Source organism: Miscanthus floridulus, chromosome 14 (assembly GCF_019320115.1).
Source record: "Miscanthus floridulus cultivar M001 chromosome 14, ASM1932011v1, whole genome shotgun sequence".
In the NCBI taxonomy this organism is placed as follows: domain Eukaryota; kingdom Viridiplantae; phylum Streptophyta; class Magnoliopsida; order Poales; family Poaceae; genus Miscanthus; species Miscanthus floridulus.
In genome coordinates, this window is record NC_089593.1 from 68,482,919 (window position 1) to 68,492,641 (window position 9,723).

At 49.9% G+C, this 9,723-nt stretch overlaps 1 pseudogene; it reads right to left on the reverse strand.

Annotated features, from left to right (window-relative positions):
• Positions 1-4,062: 4,062 nt before the first annotated feature.
• Positions 4,063-5,583, reverse strand: LOC136504209 (glucan endo-1,3-beta-glucosidase GII-like; annotated as a pseudogene).
• Between the last annotated feature and the right edge of the window lie 4,140 nt (positions 5,584-9,723).

Below are 9,723 nucleotides of genomic sequence, written 5' to 3' on the forward strand. Positions count from 1 at the left end.
GCTAGCCCTGCTGGGGCTGCTTGCCCGTTCGGTCGGCCACAACGACCAAAGCTGGGTTGGCCTATCGGTGCCGGTACTTCTTGTTCTTCTTGCCCTTTTGTGTGGAAGGGCACTCGCCTTGGTCCTTGTGCTTGGCCTTGCCCCAGTCCCGATCACTGCTGAAGACCGCCCCGATCGCCTCCTCACCGAAGGCGTGGTTTGTGGTGATGTCGAGCATGTCACGAGTGGTATGGGGCTTCACACAGCCGAGCTTATGGATCAAGGACTCACAGGTTGTCCCAGAGAGAAATGCGCTGATGATGTCCGCGTCGACGACATCAGGAAGGGAGTTGCACTGCTTTGAGAACCTACGGATATAATCCCATAGGGACTCATTAGGCTCTTGCTGGCAGCTCTTGAGGTCCTAGGAATTACTAGGACGGACATACGTCCCCTAGAAATTTCCGATGAAGACCATCTTGAGATCTGCCCAGTCGTGGATGCTGTCGGGCGGAAGGAATTCGAGCCATGCTCAAACATGCTCCACCACATAGATGGGGAGGTACTGGATGATGAAGTAGTCATCATCCACTCCTCTGGCTCGGTAGGCGAGCTAGAAGTCCTCGAGCCATATACCGGGGTTCTTCTTCTCGGTGTACCTGGTGATGTTGGTGGGCGGTCGAAAGTGCTGTGGGAACGGCACTTTCTAGATGTGATGACCAAAGGCCCATGGCCCTAGGCCATTTGGGCTGGTGCTCCCGTCGTTTGGTCAGCCACCATGTCTGGGGTGTGTGTCCTCGCACTCCTTGATGATCAGGTCGGGGCCCGCGCTGCCTGCTCTCACCGCCATTCGATGGGCGTTTTCATCGTGCCGGGCGTTCCGTCGATTGTTGATGACACTGCGAGCGTCATGGTTTGGCCCGAGCCATTCACGCACAGGTGGTCGGTGTGGAGCGGGCGCCGGGTTGGGCTACAGTGTAGCCAAGGCTTCCTGCTCCACGCCTAGCAACTGCTGCGGTGAGTGGACGGAGCGATTCGACTTGTGCGGCCCCAGTCCCCTAGTTGGGCAAGAGGCCACGAGCCGGTGTCACGACGTGGAGCTCTCCACCTGCTGAATAGCGGTGGTCTCCACCAGCGTCCAGAGGTTCCAGTGGATTGCCTGTTCCTGGGGTCGACAGGCTCGGGGAGGCCACGTAGAAGCATCGCCGCAGCAACAACGTTCTGGCTAGCCCGAGCAAACTTAGGGGGTCGTCCCCACCATCCAGTACGGTACGCTGGACCTGACGGGCACGGCCCTGAGCACCGCTTGCTGGGTTACGCACATGTGGCGCAGCATGATGCACCAGGCGTTCCAGCACAGGCAGCGGCTGGCTCAGCCGCCTTTGCCGTAACTCCTCGCCATGCTGCTGCCCACGCGCGTGGGCCTACGCATGGGGTCCGAAGGGGTGTGATTCTATAGAGACTCCACTACCTCTGGTGGTTGTCTCGGGACGTCCGCCATAGCGCACTCCTAGGACAGAGGGTGGCCAGGTGCCATGACGTCGCCGATGCTGGAGCCATCGCTTTCAACCTCATCATCGACGAGGTTGTGGAAGGAGGTAGGAGCATATCCCGCCATCCCCACGAACTCAGACGTGAGAGAGGGCGGCGTCAGCATCCTTCAGAGTCCCCGCGCGCATGCGTCCATAGGGGACACGAAGCCGTAGGGGAGCCGGTCGCACAGCGGTCACGGTGGGGACAACGAGGTCCCTCCGGAGAGTCGGCGAAAGGTGTTAAATAGTGAGTAAAGAACAATATGTACATCACTCACCATGGGGTTTGAGCCCCGCATGGCCTCGAGGTGAAGCGCGGGTGTCTCGACGTTGAGGTCGTCGAGTGGCCCGTTGCAGTTGGTGGAGGGCGCTCCTCCTCCAGTTGGTGCCAGGACAAGAGCCTCTTCGCAGAGCTGGTCAGCGACAAAGTCTAGACTCCTGAAGAAGACGGTCTAGAGTGGCACGAAGACTAGAGGAGTCCACGTCCCAGCAAGTGGGAGCATGGGAAACTTTAGTGAGCCAAAGCGAATCGTATCGCTCGAGCCTGCCATGCCGAAGATGGTGGAAAGGTGGGCCATCCGATGACCAAAGGCGTGAACGCACGGCGTGGTCCTAACGGACGGCGCCAACTGTCGATGCGAAAAGTGACCAACAAGTAAATATTTATAGTTTTGCCGTGCGTTATGATCGGATATGGCCTAGCACTCAATGACACAGAATTTATACTGGTTCAGGCAACAAGCCCTACGTCCATTTGAGGTCGGTCGGTGACTTTATTTCTGAGCCCAGGTGGTTGAAGTTTGCTGTGGGGTTACAAATGAGTAAGGAATGAGAAATGGGGTGTTGGGGGGCCGGTCGGACTCTGAACCAAGTGGAAGAGAGTGGCAGATGCTCAAACGTGTGCTAAGTATTGGAACGTATGCTCTGTGTGTCTGAGCTTATCAGCTGTTGAGAGCGTGTATACTATGTAGTTGTCGAGTCCTAGAGCTATTGAGCTGTCGAGTCGACCAGTCTTTGGGGAGGAGCTTTTAGGAGAGAGCTCATCTCCTTTTATAGTTGAAAGGGATGGCCTGACAAGTCAGAGAAAAAGAGAGAGAGTGTATACGTGTGCTGCCTTGTCTTGTTACCCACATCATCGGGTATGGGATGGCCGGCGGCGTCCACAATACTGTTTATGTTTAGACACATCTGGCTGGCTCTACCATGTTCGCCTGGTACGGCAAACGACGGCACCCACAATACGGTTTATACTCTGACGCGTCTGGTAGGTTCTACCGTGTTTGCTTGACATGCCTCGATGGCACCGTCCTGCAGATGCGCAGGGCAAGGCACGGTACAGTCCTCGGTATTGCGGTTGACTTGAGCGCCTTACCTTATCTGCTCCGCCTGCTCCCCGGGCCCGTACCGAGCAGGCGTCCCCGGTCAGTCGTTCTCAGTTGGTCCCGACCGTCTCAGTCGGGAAAGAGCAACGAGCAGAGGTCTGGCGTATCCTCGATCGGAGAAGAGGGTCAGAGTCAGACTGTGGTCCCACCTTGGCCGGGCCTTTCGGTCGGGGACCGGATCGTTGTCTCGGCCTGTCATTATGTATCTGGGCCGGCCCAGGCGCATGCTGTCGCTGCGCCGCCTGCTGGGCCAGGTTTTGCAGAGAAGCGGGTCTATTGGGGACCCCGGGTTTATGAACCCGACAAGTGGCTTTTTCAAGGTCCGGTCTATATGTCGGACTATGATTAAGCAAGGAGTTCAACCGGAAGAAAACCCACTTTGGAAATTAAAGGCACCATTGAAAATCAAGATTTTTCTATGATATTTAATAAAGGGAGTTACGTTTACTAAAGATAATTAAGCAAGAAGAAATTGGCATGGAGATATCAAATGTTGTTTTTGTGGTGCTGTTGAAACTATCCAACATTTATTATTTGATTGCCATTTTGTGAGATTTGTTTGGAATTCGGCGCGCACCACTTTTGGAATTCAACCACCCACTAGTTTCTCTAATATGTTTGGTTCTTGGCTGAATGGCGTTGATCTTAAGCTTCAAAACCAGATTTTGTTGGGGGATCTAGCACTTTATTGGGCTCTATGGTTGAATAGGAATGATGTGGTTTTTAACAAGGATAAGTCTAATATATATTTATAGGTAATCCTTAGGGCGAATTAATGGATCCAGCAGTGGTCCCTGTTGCATGAGAAGGAGGAGCGTCCGCTGTCCAAGCGTGGTTGCAGAGATTTGGAGACGATGATGGCGGTCATTGCAAAGTTTGGTTGGTGCTTCCGGAATCAAATTGGAGCATAGCTTTTAGTTCCATTCCAGACGTTTGGTCGCTTGCCCAAGATAGGCTTGAACTTTGTTGCTTTTTGCTTATTTTATTCCCCACTTGGTTGTAAGATTTGTGCCTCATAGCTTGGCTTTGTGGTTGATGCTCAGCTGTGTACCATCTCCGGATAGTAGAGTCTGGAACTTTGTTCCATTATCAAAAAAATATACTATAGTTGGTTGTATAAGAATGTGATCTGAAGTTCTGAACTCATCTCAAAATTTAGACACCTGAAATATAACCACTCGCTTAATTGATCGAGATATAAGAATGCCACCGCCAGGTAGTATATTACTATATTTCATGGGGGTAGTCTTACGTACAATACATAGCAATGCAAGTACAAGAAGCTAAAAATTACGTACTACAGTTGGTTGTATAAGAATATATTTTTCAGCTTTCCCCGTCGATCGTCCTTTTCATGAGAAACTAATAGGGTACACCGGGGACTTATCCTGCCCGTTGAAGAGCCCAAAGTGCTTCTCCGTCTCGTCCCCCGGCTTCCCGTTCTCATTGAACATGGCGAATATGTAGGTCTCCAGTGGCCCGGGCATCTTGGGCGTGCCGTTGCTGACATGGTTGATCAGGTTCTGGTTGTAGGTCCGCGCGTTGTCCACCGACGCCCCCAAGCCACCGCCGTCCGACGGCCATCCGCTCTCCGACACGACGATGGGCACGCCGGACTCCCCCTCCCTCTCCATGGCCGAGTACACCGCGTCAACCATGGCATCGAAGAGGTTGGTGTACACCCGCCCGTTGTCGTTGACAGTCGTCGAGCTCTGCTCAAAGAGCGAGAAGCCAAGGTCGATCGATCCACCCGCGTCCCGGTACGCGAAGTAGGGGTAGACGTTGGCCAGCAACGGCGCACCGCTGCCCGCCAGGAACCTGACGACGGGGCCCATGACGGAGGGTTCCGCAAACGCGCCACTGGACGGCGGCGAGGACGTGGAGAGCACGCTCATCTTGACGGCCGTGGACACCTTGATGTCCCCGAACCCAGCCGCGGAGAGCGCGCCGGCGAGGCTCTGCATGGCTGGGAGGATCTTCTGCGTATCGCTGCCCTCGACCTCGTTGCCTACCGTGATGTAGCGGAAGTTGACGTCGTCCTTGTAGGGTTGGATGTTGGCCTGGACCCAGGCGGCGGCGTTCGAGATGAGCGCGTCGAGGTTGGTCTCGTCGACGATGACGTCGATGCCGGAGCCGCGCAGGGCCTGCAGGATGGTGGCGTCCGGGGAGTAGATGCGCATGGCGCCGATTCGCTTGGACTGGTACAGCTGCACCACGTCTGCTGCCGACGGTAGGCCGTCACCCTGGGTGCCGTAGCACACGCCAATGGAATCCACCCCTGTTGCATTGATCAACCCATCCGCCGTGCATCAATCGTACAGCCATGCACGTATATATCATGTTATATTAGTGACAGTAATACCAAGAGCAGCTAGCATCCATGAAGGATGGGCCCGAGAGCTCCGCTACCGTTACTCGAAGCATGGAACCCCTTCTAACCTGCTTCTACAAATTGATATCCATAGAAGATTGAAACAAGAGCTACCGATATAGAACAATAATGGTAGAAACTCCATTTTACTTATTCTTCTAGATACACCACTGTTACGAACTAACTATGCATGGTTTAGTACACATTGACGTATATGCATGAATGTTAAAGTGGTTACCTGTTGGTATGGACGCCAAGGCTCCAATGAGCAATGCTGCGGCGGCAATCATGTGGTGGCGAGGCCATGCTGCCCTGCCATACTCTCGATCTTGCGTAGCACCGTACGAACGTTTTATGCACAAAAATGTCTTGAGTTAGCTACCCTATATTTATATACGCAGAAATAAAATCAAACAAGCTTACCAAGACTGCTGGGTCTCTGCCAAGTTGCAGTCTTGCGGATAGTCCATTTCAGCTTTCCAAATTACCCACCACGTACGTCGTCAGTTGCAGTCTCAGTCTCATATAGTGCTATGCAAGCTAAGAAATAATGGCTTGACCAAACACAAGACACTGCTGTTAGGCCTAAACCGTGTGATGAGGGCATATATCACCCATCAGTAATTAAGGCAGGACAGGACGTATCGGAAGACAAGTTGTGTTTTATATATATGAAAATCGACCTCTCTTTTCTCTCTCTGTATATAATACACACACACACACACACACACACATATATATATATATATATATATATATATATATATATGAAAAAAATTGATTATAAGTTGTATACTCTACTACGTATGTAGTTAGTTCGGCGTTCCCTTTTATTATTTTTTGTGGATCCATGTCGATCTCGATGCGGTTACGTTGTGATTCCTTTCAACGAATGTGGTCAAAAATTTGGACCGGCGACCACACCGGCCGGCCGGTGGGAGTCATTGACCTTGACCGTATTTATAATAAAATAATAACACGTCGTGTTGTGTTGCCATCCATTCCATGTCAACCACAGCAGCAGCTAGCAACAGCCACTACTGGAAACGGGATCTTTGTCGAGTGCAAACTGCTTTGCCGAGTGTTAAAAATCGGGCACTCGGTAAAGACCTTCTTTGCCGAGTGCCGCACTTGGCAAAGAATTGCACTCGGTAAAGAGTTCTTTTCCGAGTGGCAGGCACTCGGCAAAAAAAGCTCTCGGCAAAGGACTTCTTTGCCGAGTGCCAGGCTCTCGGCAAAAGCGTGGCACTCGGCATAGGCTGCCCCGCGTGACGGTGTTGGGCCATGTCCTTCTTTGCTGAGTGCCTGCTGTTAGGCACTCGGCAAAGAAGGTTTTTGTTTTAAAAAAAATTCTTTGCCGAGTGTCCCAGATCTGGCACTCGGCAAAGATTTTTTTTTGGAAAATACTTTGCCGAGTGCCCCTGACATGGCGCTCGGCAAAGTTTTTTTTCGAAATGTCTTTGCCGAGTGCCCCTGTGAAGGCACTCGGCAAAGATGATTTTTTTTAAAAAAAATTCAAAACCCTCTTTGCCGAGTGCCTTATTCTTAGCACTCGGCAAAGACCCCCTTTGCCGAGTGCCATGCCTCGGCACTCGGCAAAGTTTTTTTTTTGGCCTCCAATTTTTTTGTGCAGCCCTTTTTAAGTACCAGGAACTCCTAGTTAGAATTTGGGGATTTTTGTGGCTTTTTTATATATTTCGTTGACTTGAATTTTTTTGAAAAATATAAAATTGAACTGCATGTGGTACGAATAATGGAATTTAATGATTCAAAAAATGATAGTCATGTTACTGAGTGTAGTGTGAGGCCGTATCCAGGAACGGACCCGAAATTTCGGACATCTTGTTCACGAAACATGACCGTGAACTTGCGTGCGAAGTGTTTTTAAATCTTATAAAAAGCAAACGAAGTCCGAAAATCATGAAACTTGTTGAGATGTCGTGATATCGTACGTGGAGGCTATGATAAAAAATTGAGAAGGTTTGGTGCACGTTGTCATGTACGATGCTTACAAACCAGGACATCTCCACATGTGATATCTGATGGGTTCAATCCTTATGGAATGATGGCTCGTAATATACGTGTCGCGCTGGCAACAAATAGGTTCAATCCTTATGGAATGATGGCTGCCCCATACATGTCGGTCCGTCTTCGTTATCCCCCTTAATCTCCCCCCCGGTGTCTCCTTTCAACGACATAACATATGCTTATCGTTGATAATTCCTGGACACCCAGGGAGTAATATGTGTGTGTTCATGGAGCCCGTGTTTGATGAATTGGTCTGTGCTTGGGACGAAGGGGTATGGACATATGATCAAGCTACAAAGACAACCTTCAAAATGCACATTTGGTACCACTACTCCTTACATGACTTCCTGGTGTATGGGATATTCTATGCTTGGTGTGTTCACGGGAAGTTCCCATGCCCAATATGCAAGGAAGGTGTGAGGTTCATTTGGTTGCAGAAGGGTGTCAAGTATTCGTCGTTCAACAGACATCGTCAATTCCTACCTCTTGACCATCCATTCAGACAAGACATCAAGAACTTTACGAAAAGTGTTAAAGTGACAAACCCTGCACCGCGGATGATGACTGGTGCCGAGGTTCATGCTCAGATAGATGCTCTCGTGCCCAATGAAAAAGGTGGTTTTGTGGGATATGGTGAGCAACATATGTGGACTCATATCTCGGGCATGACGAGGCTCCCCTATTTCGATGACCTTCTTCTGCCACATAATATTGATGTAATGCACACTGAAAAGAATGTTGCCAAGGCACTTTGGGCAACACTCATGGACACCGAAAAGTCTAAGGACAACCCTAAGGATAGAGTGGACCTGGCAACGTTGTGCGATAGACGAAATCAAGAGATGCAGCCTCCTAGTCGTGGCAAGACCTGGAGAAGGCCTAAGGCCGATTTCGTCTTGAAAAAGGACCAAAGGAGGGAAGTACTTGAATGGATCAAGATGCTAATGTTCCCTGATGGGTATGCAACGAATCTAAAGTGGGGAGTGAACTTAGGCACTCTACGAGTCAATGGGATGAAGAGTCATGACTACCACATATGGATTGAGCGGCTTCTTCCGGCGATGGTTCGAGGCTATGTCCCGGAGCATGTCTGGCAAGTGTTGGTAGAGTTGAGCTACTTATTCCGCCAGCTTTGTGCTAAGGAGCTCTCTCGGACCGTCATTGATGACATGGAAAAAGCGGCACCCGTGTTGCTCTATAAGTTGGAGAAGATCTTTCCACCCAGTTTCTTCTTGCCGATGCAGCATTTGATTGTGCACCTCCCATATGAGGCACAGATGGGGGGCCCTTGCAGAACCATTGGTGCTATCGAATCGAGAGACGTCTTCAGACTCTTCGCAAAAAATATAGAAATAAAGCCAAAATTGAGGCTTCCATTGCAGAGGCATACATTCTAGAGGAGGTGTCAAACTTCACAGAGAAATACTACACTGAGAAAATTCCTAGCGTTTATAATCCACCCCCTCATTACAATGCTGGCGAAAATGAATCGAACCTCAGCCTTTTCCAAGGGCAACTCGGAAGCACAAGTGCATCGACCACTAAGCAATTGAAAAATGAAGAGTGGCACAGTATCATGCTATATGTGTTGACCAACCTTGTCGAGGTGCAACCGTTCATTGGGTAAGTTCTGAATGAACTTGTTTCATTTCGCCGTATGTCCTTGTTTCTTCGTCCAACCCCCTTGTTTCTCGTTGGTACAGGGAATTTCTTTGTCAATCCTGGCATGGATCAAGGCAACCTACCCCGCAAGAAAATGATACCCTTCTTTCATAGGGTGCAGGACCAGGGAGCCCTGATTTCATTTGTTGGTTCAGACAGAAAGCCCAAACTGATGCGCCTACAAGTGACGAGCTGAGACAGGTTGCAAACGGCTGTGCCATTAGGTCAAGTCATTTACCAGTTATGACGTGAATGGATATCGTTTTCACACAGCAAGCTATGAGCAGAGTCGGCCCAATCGAAAAACCACAAACAACAGAGTTATTACACCCAACACTGATGGACTCGACTATTATGGAAGAATTGAAGAAATCTACGAACTATCATTCTATGGTTCCAAACCTCTTACTCCTGTCATATTCAAATGCCACTGGTTTCATCCTAGAGTAACGAGATGGACCCCTAAGCTTGGGCTAGTCGAGATTCGACAAGATTCCATCTATCCAGGAAAAGATGTCTACATTGTGGCTCAACAGGCCGTCCAGGTTTATTATACATCATACGCATGCAAAGACGCCGAGCATCTTAAGGGTTGGTCTATTGTGCACAAGGTATCGCCACACGGTAAACTACCTGTCCCAAACGATGAAGATTACAACTTCAACCCAAACACATACGATGGAGAGTTCTATCAAGAAGAGGGACTATAAGGGAGGTTTGACATAGATTTAAGCGAAGAGATAGGAATGGAAGTAGACAATGAAAGGGA